General features: G+C 42.2%; 1 protein-coding gene and 1 non-coding gene across 2 annotated transcripts in view; both read left to right on the top strand.

Annotated features, from left to right (window-relative positions):
* Positions 1-25,187, top strand: part of MYO1E (myosin IE) — a 234,208-nt gene that overhangs the window by 15,626 nt on the left and 193,395 nt on the right. The gene's annotated exons all lie outside the window — the stretch shown is intronic.
* LOC129483587 (U6 spliceosomal RNA) lies at positions 16,248-16,351 on the top strand. Its single transcript, XR_008658110.1, has one exon. It is a non-coding gene; the product is annotated as a U6 spliceosomal RNA (small nuclear RNA).

Here is a 25,187-nt window from a genome sequence, read left to right on the forward strand (position 1 = left end):
CCCCATCTTTACTAAAAATACAAGAATTAGCTGGGTGTGGTGGCGGGTGCCTGTAATCCCAGCTACTTGAGAGGCTGAGGCAGGAAAATTGCTTGAACCCGGGAGGTGGAGGCTGCAGTGAGCTGAGATCGTGCCATTGCACTCCAGCCTGGGCAACGAGTGAAACTCCATCTCAAAAAAAAAAAAAAAAAAAAAGATGCTTAATGGAAGGCAGGGCACAGTGGTGCCACGCCTGTAATCCCAGCACTTTGAGAGGCCAAGGGAGGCAGATCCCTTGAGTTTAGGAGTTCAAGACCAGCCTGGGCAACATGGCAAAGGCCTGTCAATACAGAAAATAGCCGGGTGTGGTATTGCACACCTGTAGTCCCAGCTACTTGGGAGGCTTATGTGGGAGGATTGCTGGAGCCTGGGAGGCAGACGGTGCAGTGAGCCGAGATTGCAGAGAGAGACCCTGTTCAGGAAAAACAACAACAAAAAACCCCAAAAAACTTAATGGGAAAAATGTTTGTATTTCTTTTTGTTAAGCATGAGTGTACAATCTTTAAAACTACCCCCAGGTCTTTTCCTTGAGGGACAAAAGTAGGATGCAGAACTGCCTACAAGGTAGAGCATTCTTAAAATCTACTCCAAAAAACTGCTGCTCGTGGGTACTCAGCTGATAGAATGAATAGGTGAAAGCACCCTGTGATTTAAATATCGCAAGCCTTTGATTTTCGTTGGAACCTTCTCTGACGTGTGTCACTCCTCACTCCGTTGTGCTTGCCCTTCGGAAAGATGGAATGTTGAAGACAGAGAGGAGACAGCTGATAAAAAGACACTTAAAAGGGCACCTGAAAGCCACGTGGCTTGTCCCTGGAAGGCAGTAGAAAGCAATCTGCAGTCATGATGCCTTTCTTCACTCATCAGCAGCTATAATGTTGAAAACGGGGCAAACGCCTTCCCCCTACAACTGTTTAACAAAAGATGGTTCTCCTAGAAAACAGAATCTGTTGTATATGTTGCCAGTGATTTTCACAAGTGTAGACGCCTAAGAAATAGGCAAATATGCTGAGCGCGGTGGCTCATACTTATAATCCCAGCACTTTGGGAGGCCTAGGCAGGTGGATTACTTGAGCCCAGGCATTCAAAACCAGCCTGGGCAACATTGTGAGACCCCGTCTCTACAAAAGATAAAAATTAGACAGGCATCGTGGTGTGTGCCTGTAGTTCCAGCTACTTGGGAGGCTGAGGTGGGAAGATTGCATGATCCTGGCACAGTGAGGCTGCCGTGAGCCCTGATCATGCCACTGTACTCCAGCCTGGGTGACAGAGTCAGAGCCTGTCTCAAAAAAAAATAAATAAATAAAAAAAATAAAAAAAATAAAAAATTGACAAATACAAGAGATGGAAAAAGGAATTGGAAGAATTGCTGTGGGTAGTGCATTAGACAATTTGCTTTTTAAAATTGCGTGTGGTTTTGAAGGACAGGTTGAATGTGGATGTTTAAAATGCTTAGGTAAAACTAGGACTGGCAGGGTCAAACTGTGCCCGTGAAATCTTTGTTCTGGAACTCAAGTGAAAAATTGGCAGATTTTACTTTTTGAGCTTTTTAGAGTCCATTTCCAGCTCCAGGTGGCTGGGCAAAGTATCCTAAGCTCTACAGAAGGGTAAAAGAAATAGCCTCCCACATGAGTGGCAGGAGTAGGTAACCTGTACTATCTGGAAAGATATGTAGATCACCAGTTAGAACATTTGGAAGGAGGAATTGCCAGTGGCTTGTAGACAAGGAATGGAGGACTTGAGACAGGCAAGGTAAATTGGGGCCCTCCTGCCAATCGGAAGTTTTTGAGTGATATTTTTAATATTTATTATTCCGTCCTCCTTGGTTGGAAAGTCATGACGGAGAGGGACACTGTCATGCTTGTGGTTCGTGTTTGTATTTCTGGCATGGGGTAGACTTGGCAACTTTGCTGAATTGAACAACTGTTCGCCACTAGACCAAAAGTGCCCAGAGGACTGAAAACCTTCCAATTCAACTTGGTGGCAGCAAGGCAGCCGCCAGTGAATGAGTGATTGATGAGAGCCAGCAGATTAAAGGAGACAACTAATTGTAAACTGGAAATATTTTTCAAAGATAAAAATAGCCCCCTCAGATAAAACCACTAGGGCTTCCTTTTGAGTTTTCTTTTCACAGAACAGGATATTAGTGGTTCGGTGGGGCTCCTGCCGGAGGGAGTAGCTGTGGAGGGAAGCTGGTAGGCCGGGAAGGTTTCTACCTGTTTCTCACTCCTTTCCTACTCAGGCCCCTTCAATTGAGAGGCTAGGTAATTAATTACCTGAGATCACACAACCAGTCCTGACCTCTCCCCACAAGGGGTGGAGCTTCTCTTTCCAGGTCAAAATGGAAACCAAATTCACAGGGGCACTATCCGTTCAAAAGCTCCCAACTCCGAACAGAGAGCTGTTGCAATGGTGCCCACCTGGGCACCATTTTGGAGCCTGATATTTATGATCACATGTAGGTTCACATGCCAGGTGCCCAACTGGCGTGGAGGCAGCAGCCTGTTCGAGTTCTGCCACCTGAGGACACCCAGACCTGTGACCCCAAGCAAGGGCTTTTCTGATCTTTGTGGGGGAGTGGTTAGGCTGCTTTTGCTGATATAAAAGATCAGTGCCAGATTCATGGCCAGGATAAGAAGGTTTTCCCAGTTAGGTGATACGGACTTTCAGAATGTAAAATTTCCTGACCAAGGTTGTGTGTGTTCTGGTTTAAAGAGGAGAATTTGCTGCCTGTGTTTTTCCTTAAGCTAACGTACCATCCACCTGTGCTACAGGAATCTGGTATTGCTCTCCTCCAAAGGCCAGGACAGTCTCAAAGGAGACATGCTAATGGCTTAATTGTTTTGTTTATTCTGCTCCTCACAAATTCCAGCAGCTTCATTTACATTGAGGGAACTTTTTTCAAGTGTCGTGTCATTTCCCTTGGTTTTGAATGGCTCTTAATGTTTGCCGTTAATGTTGTTTTGAAAGGTTGATCGAGCCCGTTAGTGATGGGTGTGGCTTTCTCCAAATGGGGGTTTTTCTTAGTGTGTGATAGAGAAAGTGAGAGTAATTTTAAAAATAAAATATGCACATTTTTTCTATCTGTACACACAAACTCTAGATTATTTTGGGGCCTATTTATGTTCACATGCTTTAGGTTTTGGGGGTTAAAAGATGAATGTGTACAAGGGAATGATGATATTTAACAGGACAAAAATTTCACTTTTACAGAGCTGTGGTTTGCTTTTCAAAATGTAGAGGTTTGTTTCTTTACCTTTGCGTTTTTTTCTTTCTTTTTTTTATTTTTTTGAGATGGAGTTTTGCTCTTGTTGCCCAAGCTGGGGTGGAATGGCATGATCTCGGCTCACTACAATCTCCACCTCCCGGGTTCAAGTGATTCTTCTGCCTCAGCCTTCCAAGTAGCTGGGATTACAGGCGTTCGCCACTACACCCAGCTAGTTTTTTGTATTTTTAGTAGAAACGGGGTTTCTCCGTGTTAGCCAGATGGTCTTGAACTCCCGACCTCAGGTAATCTGCCCGCCTCGGCCTCCCAAAGTGCTGAGATTACAGGTGTGAGCCACTGCACCTGGTCTGTTTCTTCATCTTTGACAAAGAATCCAGTATAAGACTATTCTGGTTCATGTTGTAAATGCATTTCTTTTTTTTTTTTTTTTTTTTTTTTTTTTTTTTTGAGACAGGGTCTCTATCTCTCACCCAGGCTGGAGTACAGTGGTGCCATCACAGCTCACTGCAGCCTTAAACTCCTGGCGTCAAGCGATCCTCTTACCTCAGCCTCCCAAGTAGCTGGGACTACAGGCATGCAGCACTACACTTGGCTTAAATGCATTTTAATAATTTTAGTATAAACAAGACATTTTAGATTGATTAACTTTGTAATGTGCTAGGACAGTAGTTTTTAATGCTGGTGGGGTCCAACTTTTGAGAAAGGGAAATGTGAAGGTTGAAGAAACTTAAATCAACTGCTGTTGGCTAGATCTAGGTGTGCTGACTTCCTTAGAAAAGAAATGCTTCCTTTTCCTGCAAACCGGAGTTTGGGAAATTTAGAGCTAGGAAATCATGTGGTCGATCTTAACGTTATAAATCACTCAGACAAATACAGGATAATGCTGTTTTCGGAAGTGCTTGTGATTGTACAGGATTACATGGTGATAAAGAGTTTTCAGTGGCTCCTCCAGTTTCTGAGGGAGTTTTGTGCTTTGCTTTCTTGGTAATTCCTTCTGCAGACCTTAGAGCCTTTGAAGGGGGGCTGGGTATGCTTCCGTGAATTTAACAGTTTAACATGCTGTTGAATAGAAGAGAATCTGCTATTGGAACTAGCAATTACTAAGAAACCACTCTGTATCATCCAGCATTTGTATCTACTTTAAAGTGCATATTCGTATTTTCCTTGGTTTACAGACAGGAAAACGAGTTAGGTACCGTGTTTAAGGTCACCCATCTGAAAAGTGGCAGATAGGGGATTTAAACTCCTGGTCATCTGAATCTAAGGTCTGCTTAGAGAAGGAGCTGTTTGCTTCTAGACACGTGCATATTTAGGTTGTGGGTCCATGGACTAATAGCATGGGCATCCCTGGGATATTATTAGAAATGCAGAACTTCAGGTCCCACCCACACCTGATTCCAGATCTGTGTTTTAACAAGGTCTCTAGATGATTGCAAAGCACTACTGCACAGGAACACTTCCCCAGAGGAAGTGTGATGGCCGCCCTCCAGGATATCATCTTCCAAGGTTAGGGACGTGCCAAATATCCCAAACTTTCAGATATGCGACTCAATCATCTCTAATTATCCTGCTCAACCAAAAATTAAAGAGCGATTCTTCCAAGTGGAATTGAGGGAAACTTTTCTCCTAGACAATTCTAGAGGGAGTCCAGCTGTCTTTAAGGAGATGCACAGAATAGGTTGTTGCCGACAGCATGCTTGGAAAATCTGTCAACCCGGGGTGCCTCTTCCACGGCTGCTGTCCATGCCATACTTTCTCCCATTACTGATCCCTCTGAACTAGGCTATCAAACCTTCTCCTAAAGAGGCTAAGAACAGATTTTATCAGGCCAGAGAGGAAGAAAGAGATCCAGAATGGGGACTATCAATAGCATGAAAATAGAGAAGGGCATTGAAAAGAGCCCAGCCTTCAGAACACTCCAGTCCTGGTGCTGGAGAACTGCACCTTACCTTTTCCTCCTACCTGGTTTTCCTTTTAGAATTCCCCCAGGCATCTATGTTGGAGACAGTAGTGTCTTTGTCTGTTGTTCCTGTCCCTGCCTTGCTCCTGCCAGTTCCAACGCCCTGTGAGTATATCTTTGCAGGCTCCCCCTTCCTTTTCACAGTGGCCACCCCAGTTTGGATGTGCATTGTCTTACACTGGGAACATTACAAGAGTTTCTTAAGTGGTCTTCACTCTTATCCCCCGGTAATTCACAGAAATAGCATCAGCGCAATCATCTTCTAGTAACACGGCTTTGCACCTGTCATTCATCCTCAAAAACTCTCAGTTCCTACTGGGAACAGTCTAAAGACCAAAATGCATTACGGTCTAAATTAAACCAGTTACTGGTTGCGTTCATCCAATTCGATTTTCCAGTAGTCCTTCTGAAATAAACTCCGTGAGGGCAGGCTACATGCCTTGTTCCTGCTATTAGCTCCTTGCACAGTGCTTGTACATGTGGATTCTCACTGAATATTGATTGAATGAACGAATGAACTTATTCTCAGGTTTATGTTTTATAGTCTGCCTAGAATACACTCCTTGGTCAGGCCATTTCCTGTGACTAGATTTCCCTTCCCTTTTTTGCTGTTTATCTGAATCCTTAAAAAACCAAGTAAGGCCGGGCGCGTTGACTCACAGCTGTAATCCCAGCACTTTGGGAGGCCGAGGTGGGCGGATCACGAGGTCAGGAGATCGAGACCATCCTGGCTAACACCGTGCAACCCCGTGTCTACTAAATATTCACACAAAAAAAATTAGCTAGGCGTGGTGGCAGACGCCTGTAGTCCCAGCTACTCAGAAAGCTGAGGCTGGAGAATGGCGTGAACCTGGGAGGCGGAGCTTGCAGTGAGCCGAGATCGCGCCACTGCACTCCAGCCTAGGCGACAGAGCAAGACTCCATCTCAAAAAAGATAAAAAAACAAAAAACCAGCCAAACGAAAAACAACAACAACAATTAAAGGCTCATTTCCTGGAAGCCTTTGATTTAACTCATAGAGATCATTCCCTTCTCCAAATTGTGGCCCTTGTCATAGAGTTATTTATTTGGGACTAAACTATGTCATCTTGCATTGTTATCTGTTTTCACACAGTCTCTTACAGCCCAAGTAGACTGTAAGCCTCTTGAGATCAGAGATAATTTATATTTCTTTGTATTTTTCAGAATTCACCATCTTTCCCTTTGGCCTTCCCACATTCCTGTACACTCTCGACATTCCCTGGTTATCTGGCAGTTCATATTGGGGAATTATGGTTAGCTGTGGATCAGGCCTCTTCTCCCCACTTTCCTCTCAGTAATGCCTGTAGTCTCTGAGGGCAGACACTACATTCTCCTGTGTCTTTTCTGGTTTATTGAATGATAGAGGCTGTACCCTTTGTCCTTTTCAATTTTATCTACATTCTTTTCCTTCTCCTGCTCAGTTCTTGGAACTCCCATTTCTGAATGTCTACTACTACAGCCATGGTGAATAGAAGGTAATGAAACTGTGAGTCAGTGTATCCTCTAGCTGGAGTGTGAAGGTGAGTCAGCAGACAGCAGCAGTGGATCTCTTCCACCCTGAGGAAAGGCAGGAGTCTGCCTGGTGATCAGGGAAGGAGGCCCTCCTCCCCACATTGTTTCCTGGAACTGAGTAGAACAAATTACTTAACTGTACTTCAGTTTCATTTGTTAAAAAATGAAGTAAGAATAGCTTCCATTCTCTTTTCATTCAAGTGGTGATGCATTGACAATTAATAAGAAAATTATAAAATGCCTTAGATACCACCATTGGGACTATGTAATGCACCACAACCTGGTCGTGGCTGAGGCTGTGTTCTAGCCACCCCTCCTTTCTGACTACCACATCGCCCCAAAGTTAGAGGCAACAATCGAGTTACCTCATTAGTGTTTTCCTAACGAACCTGTTCAAGTCCTGGCTCACTAAATTTTAGGGAAATGATATCATTTCTCTCTAGTCTTTTAATAGATTGTCTTTGAAAGAGTTGCATGTTGCCTGTTAAGGAAATGCTTCAGTTGGAAATAATTGAGTAAGGTTAGAAATGGTTCAAGAAAACAGACACATCCCTGTTTGACCTGCCCAGCCTCAAACTTTCATATCTCCTAGTTTGGGGAGGGATGGATGGCAGATGTAGAGTGCTTCAGTTTTTGTTTTGCAGAAAGTTATATCATCGTCATGTAGAACAGACATCACAGAACGAAATTAATTAGTAATGCATTCACTGAATTTGGGCGGGATAGTTTGCTTATTTGAAAAAATTCTTGGCAAGGATGAGGATGATTTCTCATCATCCTCCTCCCTAACTGGCTGGGTAATTTAAAGAAGGTTTTTGAGTTGAAATTTTCTGAATAGAGTGGGTTCAGTTTACCCTTTTTTATATGGTAGATTGCTAATAGTGCATTACTGGGAGTGGAGGAAAGACACCCTTTTCTGCCTTAACCCTGAGCTGGAGGAATCACAGCCTTGTCTAGAAGCTAAAGACATAATTATATCCATTTCATATGCAGTATGACAAAATCATTAGAAAATTATAATTGCAAGTAGAAAAAATATAGGAGGCATATGCATATATACCTAAGATGTTTATATGGGAAATATGGGAGGAAAATGAAATAATTACTAATTAATAATTGCTATTAATAAGGTTTCAAATGATCCCCATTTTTCCCCTTGCCTGGGTGTCCTTCCATCATGTCCAAGTCTTAGATCAGTTTCTAGATCTAGGCTCAACAAAATTCCCTCCCCTGGACCCCAAGCCTTCCCAGATAGACACTTTCCTCTTCCATATGTCCATGGCACCTAGTTTGAAATGTTCTTACCTCATGCATCATGGTCTGCCTTGTGTTAGACCCTTTAAGCTTTTGTGTCTCATTAACATATTGAACTCGGCTGCGTGCGGTGGCTCACGCCTATAATCCCAGCACTTTGGGAGGCCTAGGTAGGCGGATCACCCGAGGTCAAGAGTTTGAAACCAGCCTGACCAACATCGTGAAACCCCATCTCTACTAAAAATACAAAATTAGCCGGGCACGGTGGTGTATGCCTGTGATCCCAGCTACTAGAGAGGCTGAGGCAGGAGAATCACTTGAACCTGGGAGCCGGAGGTTGCAGTGAGCCGTGATGGTGCCATTGCACTCCAGCCTGGGCAACGGAGTGAGACTCCATCTCAAAAAAATAAAAAAAGATATTGAACTCCAAGGAGCAGAAGTTGTTTCTGACACATAGCCAATGGTCTTAATCCAGCTAAAATTCACCTGTAGTGCTTTTTAAAAATGACAACCCTTGGGCACCATCCTAGACCAAAAGGATTCAGACACAACTGTATTACTTTTCAAAGCTTCCTGGATGGTTCCTAAAAGCAGCCTAGGTTGAGAGCCACTGTTGATGGATGTTTAAGCATTGTTGGCTATGCCATAATTTGATGCAACACCGAATGCAAACTGATCAGGATGTATTTTTGCCACGCGGCAACACGCCATGTAACTTAGGAAGTTTTGTGGTTTTGGCGTTTTTGGTTAGGGGGAGGGTATTATTGAATACAGCTGACTTGAATAAATAGGAAACTAGTTCCCAGGGGACTTTACAAAAGGTAAGCCTTTGTGTGACTAGCACCTGGGGGGTTTCATCGATGGCAAGGCTATGGTAGTTTTACCACCTGAATTCTCTTACCTCCTCCCCACTTTGGTGTTGACCCCAGACCAGAGGCCTCCAAAACATGGCGAGGCATCAAAACCACCTGAGGAGATGATTCAGCAGGTTTGGGATGAGGCTTTAAAATCTGTTTTTCACCAGGGCTCCAGGTGATTCCAGTGGAAAAACTGATAGGAGAACCGCTGCTTTAACAGCTGTGTGGAGTTGAAAATGACGTGGGTCTTGGATCGTAAGCAGCAGGGTGTTTTTCTTGCTTTTCCTAGATTGTCTTCCTTAACCCCAAATTATGTAATTACATACGTATTTTCTCTAGAACTTTTTTGTATTTTTAAATTTTAGCTCCTTATGTCACCCGAAATTTACTTTTCTGGTGTGAGGGGTGTAATTTTTTCCAAATGGATGGTTAGTGGTCTTAAAAATAATTTATTCAGTGGTGCATTCTTTGTCTTCTGTTGTGAAGTGCCACCTTTATCTTATGTTAAATTCGTATCTATCATTTGTTTCTAGCCTCTTCTGTTTCCTTGATCCTTTTCTTCCTAAACTGTTTGCTAGTACCACATTTTATAATTACTCTAGTTTTGGAATATGTTTTTATTTTTATTTTTGGCAAGACTTTACTAATTAAATCCTTTTTAAGTGAGTTCTTGGCAATTTATACTCATTTACTCTTCCAGATAAAATTTAGGATCCATGTGTCAAAGTTCCAAAACAAAATCTCTTTGGAACTTTGGTTGAAGTAGCATGAACCCTCTAGAGCAGCAGTCCCCAACCTTTCTGGCACCAGGGACCGGTTTCGTGGAAGACAGCTTTTCTGCAGCCTGGGGTGTGGAGTGGGGATGGTTTTGGGAGAAAACTGTTCCACCTCAAATAATCGGCATTAGATTCTCATAAGGAGCGCGCAGCCTAGATCCTGCTCATGCTCAGTTCACAACGGGCTTTGCGCTTCTATGGGAATCTAGTGCTGCTTTGATCTGACAGGAGGCGGAGCTCAGGCGGTAATGCTTGCTCACCAGCTGCTCACCTGCTGCTGTGCAGCCCGGTTCCTGACAGGCCACTGCCGGCACAGGTCCATGGCCCCGGGGTCGGGAGCCCCTGCTCTAGAGCACTTTGAGAAGGTGAACGTCTTTGTAACTGATGCCTTATATCCACAGACATGGTGTCCATCCCCATCAGCCCTTCTTTCAGGGCCTCCATTCATCTTTATGCTTTTCTTTACACAATTCTTTCACTTTTTTTGGGGGGAGGGTTTTAGACAAGGTCTCACTCTGTCACCCAGGCTGGAATGCAGTGGCATGATCAGGGCTCACTGCAACCTCCACCTCCTGGGATCAATCAATCCTGCCATCTCAGCCTCCTGAGTAGCTGGAACTACAGCTGTGTGCCTTCATGCCCAGCTAATTTTATTTATTTATTTTGTAGAGATAAGGTTTTGCCATGTTGCCCAGGCTGGTCTTGATCTCCTGGGCTCTAGTGATCCTCCAAAAGTGCTGGGATTACAGGCGTGAGACACCATGCCCAGCCATCTTCCCCGTTTCTTAAGTTTATTTTATTTTATTTTATTTTATTTTATTTTATTTTATTTTATTTTTGAGACGGAGTCTTGCTCTGTCCCCCAGGCTGGAGTGCAGTGGCGCAATCTCGGCTCACTGCAAGCTCCGCCTCCCGGGTTCATGCCATTCTCCTGCCTCAGCCTCCCGAGTAGCTGGGACTACAGGTGCCCGCCAACACGTCCGGCTAATTTTTTGTATTTTTAGTAGAGACGGGGTTTCACCGTGTTAGCCAGGATGGTCTCGATCTCCTGACCTCGTGATCCGCCCGCCTCGGCCTCCCAAAGTGCTGGGATTACAGGCTTGAACCACCGCGCCCGGCTTAGGTTTATTACTGGCACTTTATAACCCTTGTTACTGATTTGAATGGGATATTTCCTAAAACATTGTCTTTTGAAAATATTAATAATTTTATCCATAGTTCTTATAATTTAATGGATATCATGTCATAACCCACAGAATTACAAGAATCTCACTCACCTGAATATAGAGGGATTGTAGCATTCTGAGGCATTCCATTTTTTACTCTTGCTTCAAAAACATGAGACAAAACAAAACAGGTTCTCCTCAAGTGTCCCAGGGCACTCTTCTTCATTAACAGAGTGGCCTGGGCTATGGGGCCGTCATTCGTAGGCTTTTTGGCAGGGTTGCAGAAGGTGCTGAGTCTGGGCTGAATGTGATCCATGGTGGGACACAGCCTGCAGTTTGTGCTTCTGAATAGGTCCCTGGTCAGGGGCTGGATGTTCAGTGATGCACCTCGTCATCCTAAGGTCAAGAAAGCACAAGTGGAAGAAGGGGAAAGATGTCTTAATTCTGCCTGGCTGAATGGGGGATTCAGAAGTGGGAGCCAGGCCTTTGCTGATAATCTCAGAAGGAAAAAAGGATGATTCCAGGAATCAAATAATTCTAAGAACCAATTATATAAAAAGTGTTTTGCAAACTATAAAGTGATATTCACACACATTCGGAAGTACTACCTCCATGTGTTTTAGCTGCATTTGAAAGTCTTTTAGAAAGAAAGCAATGCAACTGCTGAATAAAATCTCATCCCTCTACCCCAGAATTGTTGTCACAGCTTTAAGGAAGTTTTATGTGAAAGCAGAAGAAAGTAACAGTAACTCTTTAATCCAGACATGTGTCTAAACCATGGATAACTCACAGAAGGCCTTAGAGACTCTGAGAATTGGTAAATATTCTATATATCCTTAGCATCCACAGGCTAAATATCCCTCCATTCCCAGAGTCAGGGCATGCGAGCTGTTAAAAGTGTCCTATTCCTGGTACCTCTCTCTTTGCATTTCCCTGTCTTTCCTCAATCATCTTGTATCGCAGGAAGTATAAAAGTAGTTAGGCAGTTCTATTTTTTGACAGCAGATTAAAAGCCAAAGTTAAAGCTAAATGCTTAACCCATTGGGTTCTAATAAGCTAGTAAAGCTGGGCAATATAGTAAGACCCCTATTTCTAAAAAAATTTTTTTAATTAGCTGAGTGTGGTGGCACATGTGCCTGTAGTCCCAGCTAATCAGGAGGCAGAGGCAGGAGAATCCCTTGAGCACAGGATTTTGAGGCTCCCCAAGAGAAAGCTGAGGCTTAGAGAGGGTAATGTGTGGTAAGAGTTAAACCCTCAGTCCTGGTACCTTTGCTTTTTTATGCTATATTTCTTCTGCAATATTCTGCACTTTGCTTAGGTTTTTTTTTCCTCTAATTTAAATACTTCAACTGCCTTTCTGATCTGTTAGCCATTCTGTGTACTGTTACCTGATTGCTTTTGGAAAAGAGCTTCCAGTGGGCTGAATGTGTTTAATCTGCTGTGGCTTCTGAAGTCCCTCATCTTCAGGGAGAAGTGGCTCTTCTGTCTACCTGATTGGTCAAGCCTCTTTCTTTTCTTGATGTTCTTTTTTTCTTCATAAAAAGTTAGGCATTTAAAATTTTTTCTGTTTGTCTTTGTAAGTAAAGTACTTCGAGTTATTTTGAAAGCTGTGGTCATATCCTATCAATATGCAAACATGAGTTGATTTTTAAAAAATGACATGCTAGTTTGAGTTCTTGGTCTTTTAGTACCTACTGATTCTAGTGCCTATTGACTGGCTAATGTAGCTGCTTGTATTTATTGAATCTAAATATTATGCTCTTTGATTGGTGGTGTCCTGGCAGCACTCCCTGTGGGCCTGTGGGGTGGAGAAGAGAAACCTGCTTGGGGAAAGCTGGGAGGTAAGAGTGGGAAGGACTTTGGTGGTTTTGGTGCCAGCTTAGCCACAGTAGAATAAAGTACTCAGTAGATTTGTAAGGTTTCTGACTCCAAACCCTGGTTCCCTGATAGCATCTCTGGACCCACCTGGGCCCAGGGCTGTCCTGAAAGAAAGGACACAAGCCTAGCTGGCTTCACTGCTTGATGATTGTAGAGCCCTAGGGCCTTGAGGGAACATAGGCCAGATAGTTACACAGGCCTTGGGCAAGACCCAGTGTTGTGCTGGCTTCAGGTCAGACCTGCAGTCCCAGTGGTGGTGGTCATAGGGGTGCTTTTGTCACCCTTCCCCTAGCTCCACACATCTCAGCACAGACAGGGAAACTCTGTTTGGGAAAAAGTAATGGAAAAGAACAAGAGTCTCTGCCTGGTAATCCAGAGAGTTCGTTTGGATCTTACACAAGACCACCAAGGCAGTACCTCTACGAGTCCACAAGAACTACAGTGTTACTGGGCTTGGGGTACCCCATAATGCAGATATGGCTGTGGTGTCCACAAACTTAGATCATAACAGCCAAGTCCCTTTGAATACTCGGAAAGCCTTCCCAAGAAGGATGGGTACAAACAACTCCAGATTGTGAAGCCTACAATAAATTCTTAACTCTTCAATGCCTAGACACCCATGAATATCCACAAGCATCAAAACCATCTGGGAAAACATGGCCTTACCAAATGAAATAAATTGACCAGGGGTCAATCCCAGAGAGACAGAGATATGGGACCTTTCAGAAAGAGAGCTCAAAATAGCTGTTTTGAGGAAACTCAAATTCAAGGTAACACAGAGGAGGAACTCAGAATCTTATCAGATAAATTTAACAAGAAATTGAAGTAAGTTAAGAGAATCAGGCAGAAATTCTTGAGCTGCTGAATGCAATTGACATACTGAAGAATGCATCAGAGTCTGTTAGTAGCAGAACTGATCAAGCAGAAGAAAGAATTAGTGAGCTTGAAGACAGACTATTTGAAAATACACAGTCAGAGGAGACAAAAGAAAAAAATAAAAAAGAATGAAGCCCGCTTACAAGATCTGGAAAATAGCTTCAGAAGGGCAAATCCAAGAATTATTGGCCTTAAAGGAGGTAGAGAGAAAGAGAGATAGTAGTGGAAAGTTTATTCAAAGGGATAATAAGATAACTTCCCAAACAAAAGATATCAAAACTTAAGTACAAGAAGGTTATAGAACACCAAGCAGATTTAACTATAAAAGGAAATTACCTCAAGGCATGTAATAACAAAACTCCCAAAGGTCAAGGATAAAGAAAGGATTCTAAAAGCAGCAACAGAAAATAAACAACATATGATGGAGCTCCAACACATCTGGCAGCAGACTTTTGAGTGGAAACCGTACAGGCCAGGAGAGAGTGGCATAAAGTGCTGAAGGATTAAAAAAAAAAAAAAAATGTTTACTCTAGAATGGTATATCTGGCAAAAATATCCTCCAAACATGAAGGAAAAATAAAGACCTTCCCAGACAAAAAAAAGCTGAGGGATTTATCAACCCCAGGCCTGTCCTACAATAAATGCTAAAGGGAGTTCTTCAATCAGAAAGAAAAGGATGTTAATAAGCAATGAGAAATCATCTGAAGGTACAAAACTCACTGGTAATAGTGCACAGAAAACCACAGAATATTATAACACTATAATTGTAGTGTGTAAACTATTCATATCTTAAATAGAAAGATGAAAGGATGAACCCATCAAAAATAATAACTTTTCAAGGCATAGACAGTACAGTAAGATAAATAGAAACAACAAAAAGTTAAAAAGTGGCGAGACAAAATTATAGAGTTTTTATTAGTTGTCTTTTTGCTTTTTGTTTATGCAATCAATGTTAAGCTGTGATCAGTTTAAAATAATGGGTTATAAGATGTTATTTGCAAGCCTCATGGTAACCTCAAATCTAAAACATAAAACAGGTACACAGAAAATAAAAAGGAAGAAATTAAAATGTGCCAACTGAGAAAATCACCTTAAAGGAAGATAGGAAAGAAGGACAGAAGGAAGAGAAGACCACAAAACAACCAGAAAACAAATAACAAAATTTAGGCCTCACTTATCAGTAATAACATTGAATGTAAATAGATTAAACTCTCCAATCAAAAGACATAGAATAGCTGAGGATAAAAAGCAAGACCCAAGGATCTATTGCCTACAAGCAACACACTTCACCAAATCAAATCAAAATGGATTAATGACTTAAATCTAAGACTTCAAACTATGAAACTACTAAAAGAAAACATTGGGAAGACTCTAGGACATTGGTCTAAGCAAAGATTTTTTGGACAAATGGGATCACATCAAGTTAAAAAGCTTCCACACAGCAAAAGAAAAAATCAACAAAATGAAGAGACAACCCACAGAATGGGAGAAAATATTTGCAAACTTTCCGTCTCACAAGGGTTTAATAACCAGAATATAGAAGGAACTCAAATAACTCTATAGGAAAAAATCGAATCTGATTTTAAAATGGGCAAACAATATCAATAGACATTTCTCAAAAGAAGACGTACAAATGGCAAACAGGTGTGTGAAAAGGTGCTCGGCTGGGCGCGGTGGCTCATGCTTGTAATCCCAGCACTTTGGGAGGCCAAGGTGGGCAGATCACGAGGTCAGGAGATCGAGACCACGGTGAAACCCCGTCTCTACTAAAAATACAAAAAATTAGCCGGGCGTGGTGGCGGGCGCCTGTAGTCCCAGCTACTCGGAGAGGCTGAGGCAGGAGAATGGCGTGAACCTGGGAGGCAGAGCTTGCAGTGAGCTGAGATTGCGCCACTGCACTCCAGCCTGGGCGACAGAGTGAGACTCCGTCTCAAAAAAAAAAAAAAAAAGAAAAGGTGCTCCACACCACTGAAAATCAGAGACATGCCAATAAAAACTACAATGAGATATCATCTCACCCAAGTAGAAATGGCTTTTATCCAAAAGATGGGCAATAATGAATGCTGGCAAGGATGTGAAGAAAAGGGGAAAAGGGAACTCTCATACACGGTTGGTGGAAATATAAATCAGTACAGCCACTATGGAGAACAGAAGGGCGGTTCCTGAAAAACTAAAAGTAGAACTAGCTACTCTATGATCCAGCAATTCCATTGGTAGGTGTACACCTTAAAGAAAGGAAATAAGCATATGGAAGAGATATCTGCACTCCCATGTTTATCCTAGCACTATTCACAATAGCAAATATTTGGAATCAACCTAAGTGTCCATCAACTGATGAATGAAATCTGTACCACATAAAGAAAATGTGGTATAGTTACACAACAGAGTACTAATCAGCCATAAAAAAGATTGAAACCCTGTCATTTGTCATTTGCAAGAACATGAATGGAACTGGAGGTCATTATGTTAAGTGAAATAAGCCAGGCACAGAAAGACAAATTTCATATTTTCTCACTTATTTGTGGGAGCTAACAATGAAAAGTATTGAACTCATGGAGATAGGGAATAGAGTGATGATTACCAGAGGCTGGGAAAGGGAACTGGGGAGACAGGGGTTATGGTTAATGGGTACAAAGAAATAGTTAGAAATAATAGAAAGAATGAATAAGAGCTAGCATTTGCGTGCTCACAGCAGCACGTGTACTAAAATTGGAATGACACAGAGAAGATTAGCATGGCTCCTGCGCAAGGATGTCATGCAAATTCATGAAGTGTATTTTAAATTTTATTGAAAAAAAATCTAGTATTTGCTAGCACAACAGAGCGACTATAGTCAATAATCATTTGTGCATTTAAAAATAACTAAAAGAGTATTACTGGATTTTTTGAAACACAAAGGATAAATCCTTGAGGGTGTGGATACCCCATTTTCGATCATGTGATTATTATACATTGCATGCCTGTATCAAAATATCCATATACACCTACTTATATACGCACAAAAATTAAAAATTAAAATGAATTTTATGTTCTTTGAAGATTTTTCTTTTTTTTTTTTGTGATGAAGTCTCGCTCTGTCCCAGGCTGGAGTGCCGTGGCGGGATCTCAGCTCACTGCAACCTCTGCCTCCCGTGTTCAAGCTATTGTACCTCAGCCTCCTGAGTAGCTGGGATTACAGGTGCATGCCGCCACGTCCAGCTAATTTTTGTATTTTTAGTAGAGATGGGGTTTCACCATGTTGGCCAGGCTGGTCTTGAACTGCTGACCACGTGATCCTCCCGCCTCAGCCTCCCAAAGTGCTGGGATTACAGGCATGAGCCACCATGCCTGGCTGAAGATTTTTCTTAAATCTTTCCTGATTTTATTCTAGAATAAAAACCAAATATTATAAAGTTGGTTTTAATTTTGACATTAAATGTCCAAGCAAATTAGAAATAAAAAATAGTAAGAGGCTTAGAAATGGCAGTTATTTGTAAAGGCATTGTAAACATGTCATTTGATGCTACTGTTATTTGATGCTACTGTTATTTGATATTACACATGGTAAAAACACAGTGAGTGACGTCGTAGAAAACCAACTCAAGTATTACTTTTTCTTGACAATTTTCCTCCTCCTTCCAATAGTCCATAGAAATTAGACTGTCTAGAGAAAGTAAAACAAGAACACAGCACATCACGGAAATAGAACCTCAAAAAAAAAAAACAAGGTTAATGTGAAAAGTTTCCCTTATTTAATTTAACGATCAGGCTGGGTTTAAAAAATTACTGTTTTTTTGAGACAAGGTGTCGCTTGTCATCCTGGCTGGAGTTCAGTGGCACGATCATGGCTCACTGTGGCCTCGATCTCCTGGGTTCAAGCAATCCTCATGCTTCTCGATTACAGGTTGCACACCACCATGCCCAGCCAATTTAAAAAATATTTTGTAGAGGTCAGATGCAGTGGCTTATGCCTGTAATCCCAGCACTTTGGGAGGCCGAGACAGGCAGATCACCTGAGGTCAGGAGTTTGAGACCAGACTGGCCAACATGGCAAAACTCTGTCTCTACTAAAAATACAACAACAAAAAAATTAGCTGGATGTGGTAGTGGACACCTGTAATCGCAGCTACTAGGGAGGCTGAGACAGGAGAATCGCTTGAACCCAGAAGGCAGAGGTTGCAGTAAGCCGGGATTGTGCCACTGCACTCCAGCCTGGGTGACAGAGCAAGACTCTGTCCAAAAAAAAAAAAAAATCTATATCTATCTATCTATAAAATTTTGTAGAGATCGTATCTTGCTATATTGCCTAGGCTGGTCTTTAACTCCTAGGGCTCAAGCAGTCCTCAGGCCTTGGCCGCAAAACTGCTGGGATTACAGGCTGGAGCCACCATACACAGACTGAATTTTTAAAATTCTTAGTAGGGAGACCTTTTAATTGGATGTTGACTATAGGAACGAGAAGGAAAGCGGGTGACTGAACAGCCCTATTAGGAGAGAAACACAGATGAATCAACATGAAGAATGTCTGGGATAGGAGCCTAACATGCCCAGAGCTGCCCTTTTGTGTCTCTTGGGAGGGGCTGTGTTCTGGATGAAGGCGGTTAACAGGAGGCCAGACTACTGTGAATATTGGGGTAGTGAAGTTGCGAAATACCAGTTCTACAGTATGGAGTCAGTTAGGTCAAATGTTTTGTACATCAAACAACGAAGCTATCTTACATTTCTGTCTGCATTTGGAAACCAGGTCAGTGAAATATTTGGTTAGAAAACCAGGAACAGGAAAACATCTCTTGTTACACATAAAATCTGTATCCAAGCACTATGTATCATTCTACACCATCCATTAGAACCAGTGGAGAGGAAGGCCCTGAAAGGTTTCTGTCTATTGAGGGTTGATAAAATGGAAGAGTTTAGTACCCATTATTGCTACTTCAAGATGAATACAATGTGTCATTGACATTTTCTTTTTTTTTTTTTTTTTCTTTTTTTGAGACAGAGTCTTGGTCTGCCACCCAGGCTAGAATGCAGTGGCACAGTCTTGGCTCACTGCAACCCCTGTATCCCAGGTTCAAGCAATTCTCATGCCTCAGCCTCCCTAGTAGCAGGGATTACAGGCATGTGCCACCACGCCTGGCTAATTTTTGTATGTTTAATAGAGATGAGGTCTCGCCATGTTGGACAGGCTGGTCTTAAACTCCTGGCCTCAGGTGATCCACCCGCCTCGGCCTCCGAAAATGCTGGGATTACAGGCATGAGCCACAGTGCCCAGCCTGATGTTTTATTTATAGGGTGCACTCTTTATTGTTTAAATGTCTATTTTTCGATGTTGATAGACCTTTGTAGGTAGTTTCACCCGTCTTTGGTTCTCTTGCACTGTTTGCCCCATATCATTCTAAATTTTTACCCAAATGGGTTTTCAAGGACCTTGCTCCTCCTGCCTTTGGGAAGTGGTTACAGGTTAGCAAGGGTTGAAACTCCCCTACTGTTTTTCCCAGCTTAGCAGGGTGGGTGGACACCAGCCCCAACACTCCTGAGAGCCCGTAGAGACGGCCCTGGCTCAGCACTGAGGACATCTTGCAGGCAGGGTTGGCTGAGTGTTTTGTGGAGCGAGCTTAAGAGGAGATGTTCTAAAACCAGAGAGGAAACATTTTTCTCTGTTCTCTACAATTCAGCAGATGATATCCCTTCATGGATTTATAATAAACACAGTCCTCTCATTGACCAAGGTTGAAAAACTCAGAAAGTTTGCTCGGCACAGATCTGGGAGTCAGGAACGCACTATGTGCTGAGGAAGACATTTCAACTCCTCTTTCAAGCAAAAAAAGAAAAAAGTCAATACTGATCCAGTTTATATAGCTATCATAAAAAATTGTATTAATGAAAATAGAAATTCAGTTGTAACTAGAGACACCTACCAAATTCCTAAGCAATCTATTCATTTTCGTTTTTTTTTTTTTTTAGACTTGAACACTTTTACTTGCTTTGCCTCACAATGCAATTGTCAATATAGGGCCACTTTAGTTACACCTAGTACCTGACTCTACAAAGACCACAGAGCTTACTTCCTTTAGAAGGATTTTGTTTGATTAATTTACACTCTTAGCTGACATTTCTCAGTTGAGTAGGAGGAAAAAAAGGAACTTAATTGAACCATATTAGCCACATCATGGACAGGGAAATGTATGGAATATGTTTAAGTGATTTGCCTTGTTGAGTAAAGACACATCTAAGCTTAGATTTTACTTTGTCCTATAAGAACTCTGTGAGCGAGATTTTTTTTTTCTTTTTTGAGATGGAGTCTCACTCTGTTGCCCAGGCTGGGGTGCAGTGGCATGATCCCAGCTCACTGCAACCTCCACCTCCCGGGTTCAAGCGATTCTCCTGCCTCAGCGTCCCGAGTAGCTGGGATTACAGGAGCAAACCACCACGCTCGGCTAATTTTTTGTACTTTAGAGACGGTGTTTCTCCATGTTGGCCAGGCTGGTCTCGAACTCTTGACCTCAAGTAATTTTCCCGCCTTGGCTGGGATTACAGGCGTGAGCCACTGCGCCCAACCGAGCGAAATATTTTTGACTATAGTAGTTTGAATGTTCTTTTAAGTTTCGTAATGTAGGCTAAAGCTCTATTTTCTGCCAAATGCAAAATTGGAGAACAGAATAAAACCATGTGCTTTATATTATACGAATTATATCTGATGAATGTTCATGTTTAGGAAAATCACAGTCAAGCTCAGCAGTTGTAGATATGGATAACACAACTCCATTCCTGAGCAGAGCGGGTTTCATCATAATTGCCTGCGTTATGTTTTGTTTTCATACGTGTAGTAAACTTAGGAAACTTAAAAATTATTCAGTAGAAATTTAGAGTGTGGAGCCCTCGTTTGAGTCCTGGCTCTTGTCATCTTAATCAGTTCCCTCCATTTTTACATCTGTAAAATGGAAATATTCGTAATAATAAAATACCTCCTTAAGAATCAAATGAAATAAAGTAGAAGTGCTTTGTAAAAGATAAACAATTCAATAACTGTACAATTCAGTAACTGCAAGGAGGTATTATATAAGCATAGATTTGTTTTAAAACTAGGGGTTGTCAACCCAAATGTCCATCAATGATAGACAGGATAAAGAAAACGTGGCACATGTATACCATGGAATACTATGCAGCCATGAAAAAGGATGAGTTCATGTCCTTTGCAGGGACATGGAAGAAGCTGGAAACCATCATTCTAAGCATACTAACATAGGAACAGAAAACCAAACACCACATGTTCTCACTGATAAGTGGGAGTTGAACAATGAGAACACATGGACACAGGGAGGGGGACATCACACACTGGGGCCTGTCAGGAGATGGGGGGCTAGGGGAAGGGTAGGAGAAATATCTAATGTAGATGACGGGTTGATGGGTGCAGCAAACCACCATGGCACATGTATACCTATGTAACAAACCTGCACGTTCTGCAAATGTATCCCAGAACTTAAAATATAATTAAAAAAAAAAAAAACCAGGGGTGTACTGTGTGAATCACTGGAGGTATCAGAGAATTCTCAGATGATCCAACACATGTCCAAAATTCAAGTACTATTAAAAACACATAATTTTAAAAGATACTAATGAAAGTCTGACTGCTAGATTTAAAGGGACATAAATAAACCTTATTTACCTTATTTATTTATGTCCTTTTGAATCTAGGGTTTTTTCTTTTCTTTTTTTTTGAGACAGGGTTTCACTCCCATCACCCAGGCTGGAGTGCAGTGGCATGATCTCGGCTCACTGCAACCTCCATCTCCTGGGCTCAAGCAATTCTCCTGCCTCAGCTTCTGAGTAGCTGGGACTACAGGGACACGCCATCGCACCCAGCTAATTTTTGTGTTTTTTTTAGATATGACGTTTTGGCATGTTGTTCAGGGTGGTCTCAAACTCCTAGCCTCGAGTGATCTGCCCGCCTCAGCCTCCCAAAGTGTTGGGATTACAGGCCTGAGCTATTGCACCCGGCCTAGTTTTTTTTTAATCCCAGAAAAAGTTTCAAGATTTTTTTTTTCTTTTCTTTCTTTCTTTTTTTTTTTTTTTTTTTTTTTGCTTTTCTGTTAATATTTTGGGTATAGTGGGAGAGGGGGTAGCACACTTGAGTTACTGCAGGACTTGTTTTTTTGTGTGACCAGAGAGAGCCCACAGCACACAGCCGGGTTCTCATTGGAAAGGCATCAGAACGAGTGTGTGCAGACAGCACTGCTTATAGTCCGTGACACTCACTCCTCCACGTGAATCAGGGCCACACATGGCTTCACACGATACAGGTTCTTTCCTGACATCTCAGGGGGAGTCATTTGAATGCATCCGTGTCTGTCCCACCACCTCCCAAAATGCCGGCCTAAGTTAATTGGTAAATAAATGCTCAGGCTGCTTAGCAGTGGCCTATCTCTGAGGCATGAGGTCTAATATAGTTTAAATGTAAGTCCATCGTGGCCTCCAAGTAGCTAGGAAAACAGGTGGGGGACTTCAAAGAGATCTGAGAGCAAGCCTGGCCAGGTCTCTTCTTCTTTTCCAGCCCTGGCTTATGTGTGGGACAGTGGTGAAAAGCAGCCCTTGAGGTAGAACCAAGTGGTTTTTTTTTATTATTCATATTCAGCACAGATTTATTGATGCAAAAAACATGCTTTCCTGATGTGGCCACAGAATCATCACTTGCTTCTTTCAAAATCCCTCAAATCTTGCATTCTGTGGTATTTGGCAGATTACATCTCATACTGTAGCAGCCTGTGCTTGCCAGCTGAAGTGTCTGAAAGTAGTTTGGAGTCGTTTTTACACTCTTTGATGCTAGTCCACCTTTTACTACATACCAAGGATAGTACATATATCCACCAAGTGGTGCCAAATCTTGTTCTTTATTCTTCTTAAATTTGAACATCAAAATTGCACTTTAATAATAAAAATACAAAGCCATGAGCTATGCAAGTAATGAATAAAGATTATTCTGAGTAGGCTTAGGTGCCACAGAATGCCCTTGTTTTTCTCTTTCATGGTTTGACCCATTGTGGTGTGAACGTTCTCTTTGAGACAATCTTTGTGTTAAATCTTTACACTAATAAATGTGTTAGAACTTCCTCAGGGATATTCTTAGCAAGGAGGAGTTGGATGTGTTTTTTGCACATAAGCTTCCTTTGTCTGCTTGGCAATTCTCTGTGAGGTTTCTGAAAGTGTGACCTGTACGTGAGACGTATAAGTGGACGGAGCAAAATGAGGGAGACATATATGCCAATCTGATAAGTAAATCATTCTTGTAGTCAATATGGAAAAGTTGGCAAATTTCTCTGAGATTTCCTTCTGTTTTTGACCCTGCCAGGCTGAACTCAAAGACCCGGCATTGTGATTGGAAGGGGCTGCAAAAGAAAGCCCTTGCCAAGTGATCTCTATATAGTCGTCTTTCAGAGACTTAATAAGCTTTGGAGAATATTTGGATGAAGTTGGCAGTTTTATTGATACCATCTGATTCTACTTTGGTCCTATAGCAGTTTCTGCCACTTTGTCACCAGTGGGGGGAATATGCTGTTACCATAATGGAAAAGGAGGACATTTGGTAGCATTTTTCTGTGTTTATGTCAGGAGTCGTCGAAAATGGTCATTTTTATTTTTAAGAAAAAAAAGTATGGGTACAAATTAGCTGTGTATATTTATGGGGTACATGCAATATTTTGATACAGTCCTACAGTGCATAATAATCACATCAGGATAAATGGGTATCCATCACCTTCAGCCTTTATCATTTCTTTGGGTTACAAACATTCCAATTATACTTTTAGTTATTTTTACTTATTTATTTATTTTGAGACAGGGTCTCATTCGGTTGCCCAGGCTGGAGTGCAGTGATGCAATAATCATGGTTCACTGCAGCCTCGACCTCCTGGGCTCAGGTGACCCTCCTGCTTCAGCTTCCTGAGTCGCTGGAACTACAGGCGTGTGCCACCATGCCAGGCTAATTTTTAAATTTTTTGTACAGATGGAGTGTCACTATGTTGCCCAGCCTGGTCTCAAGCGATCCTTCCACTTTGGTCCCCCAAAGCCTTGCTATTACAGGTGTGAGTCATTGTGCCCCACTGACAAGAGGTTCTTCATATTTCTTTTATATCCACTGCCACAAAACTGAGTGCAATTGGTCTATTCAGTCAGGAAGTCGCTTACCTTTCATGTGCTTCCCTATTACCTGGGCATATTTCCAGGGGGTTTCAGAGGAAGAAGTAGCTCTTTCCTATGAGGATATATGCTGGTTCTGAAGTGTTTACTTAGATGCATAGTGGAAGCTCAAAAAATATTTACTGAACTCACTCTTGTGGTTTAGCTTTCAACTATAAACATAGGAATAAAGGGAGAAAAAAGCAAGAAAAACTAGAGGCTGAAAGCAAGGCAGGAAGAGAATGGATCTAGAAAGAAGTGGGAAGTCCGTTTGCTCAAAGGAAGGATACCCACTCACCAATGGGAAATAGGTCCAGTGTTGTGTGGTAGGGCTGTGGGTGGTAGTAGTAATTTCACAATGGGTGTGGGAGGTTGGTGAGTAGATGGACTAGATTCAAAAGCAGATACCTCGCTCTCACCTATAGCCTAGCAGTTTGGGAGGCCGAGACAGAATCACTTGAGCCCAGAAGTTTGAGATTAGCCTGGCCAACATGGCAAAACCCCATCTCTACAAAAAATACAAAAATTACCCAGGCGCGGTGGTGGCATGCCTGTAATCCCAGCTACTCCAGGCGGGGCTGTGGCGGAGGATCACTTGAGCCTGGGAGTTCAAGGCTGCAGCGAGCCAAGATTGCACCACTGCACTCCAGCCTGTGTAACAGAGCAAGGCCCTGTCTCCAAAAAAGAAAAAGAAAGCAAGTAGACAGTGATGAAGCTGGATAGTTAAAACAGAAACTTGAAGAGCGAGATGTGGAACTGGGATATAGGATTTCAGAGTTTAAAAGAAATGTGACATTTCTTAGTGGATTGTCCTTCGGTTGTGTTTACTAAGCAACTGTCAGCTAGTGAGATTACTATGTATGGCCAATCCAGATAAATAAGACAATCAAGTCTTTATGAAAAGGAAAGAAAAATTTGGAATGCACATCTCTGTCCAGCTCAATTCCTCACTCCTTTTTACGATGGAGAGCTGTTAGGTTTGTCTACACAGTAGGAAACACCTGATTAAATAACAGCATGGAGCCAATCTTGACAATGAAATTGGCTGCATCCAACAGAATCCCAGGGCCGATTGTGGTGGCTCATGCCTGTAATCCCAACACTTTGGGAGGCCGAGGTGGGAGGATCACTTGAGCTTTGGTCTCAGGGCTTTGAGACCAGCCTGGGCAGCACAGTGAGACCTCGTCTCTAAAAAATTAAATTAAAAAAAAAAATAGAGCACCAGCAAAGTCAATTCCTGAACTCCCTTCTGTTCAGTAGTAGCATAAAGGCCTGATCTAAGTGATGGGGAAAGTTAATGTGGCGGTAGCATCAGACAGATCAATGACAATCCTGCTGTGGATTTATAGCACAGGGGACACTACATCTAGAAACACCTGTCTGTGGACTGCTGCTGCTGTCAGGTTAGTAATCTGTGTATTCTAATGAGAATGGACGTGACCTCCCTAGTGTCAGGCACATAATGGAAATCCT

The sequence above is a fragment of the Symphalangus syndactylus genome, chromosome 5, assembly GCF_028878055.3.
Source record: "Symphalangus syndactylus isolate Jambi chromosome 5, NHGRI_mSymSyn1-v2.1_pri, whole genome shotgun sequence".
NCBI classification, from domain to species: Eukaryota; Metazoa; Chordata; class Mammalia; order Primates; family Hylobatidae; genus Symphalangus; species Symphalangus syndactylus.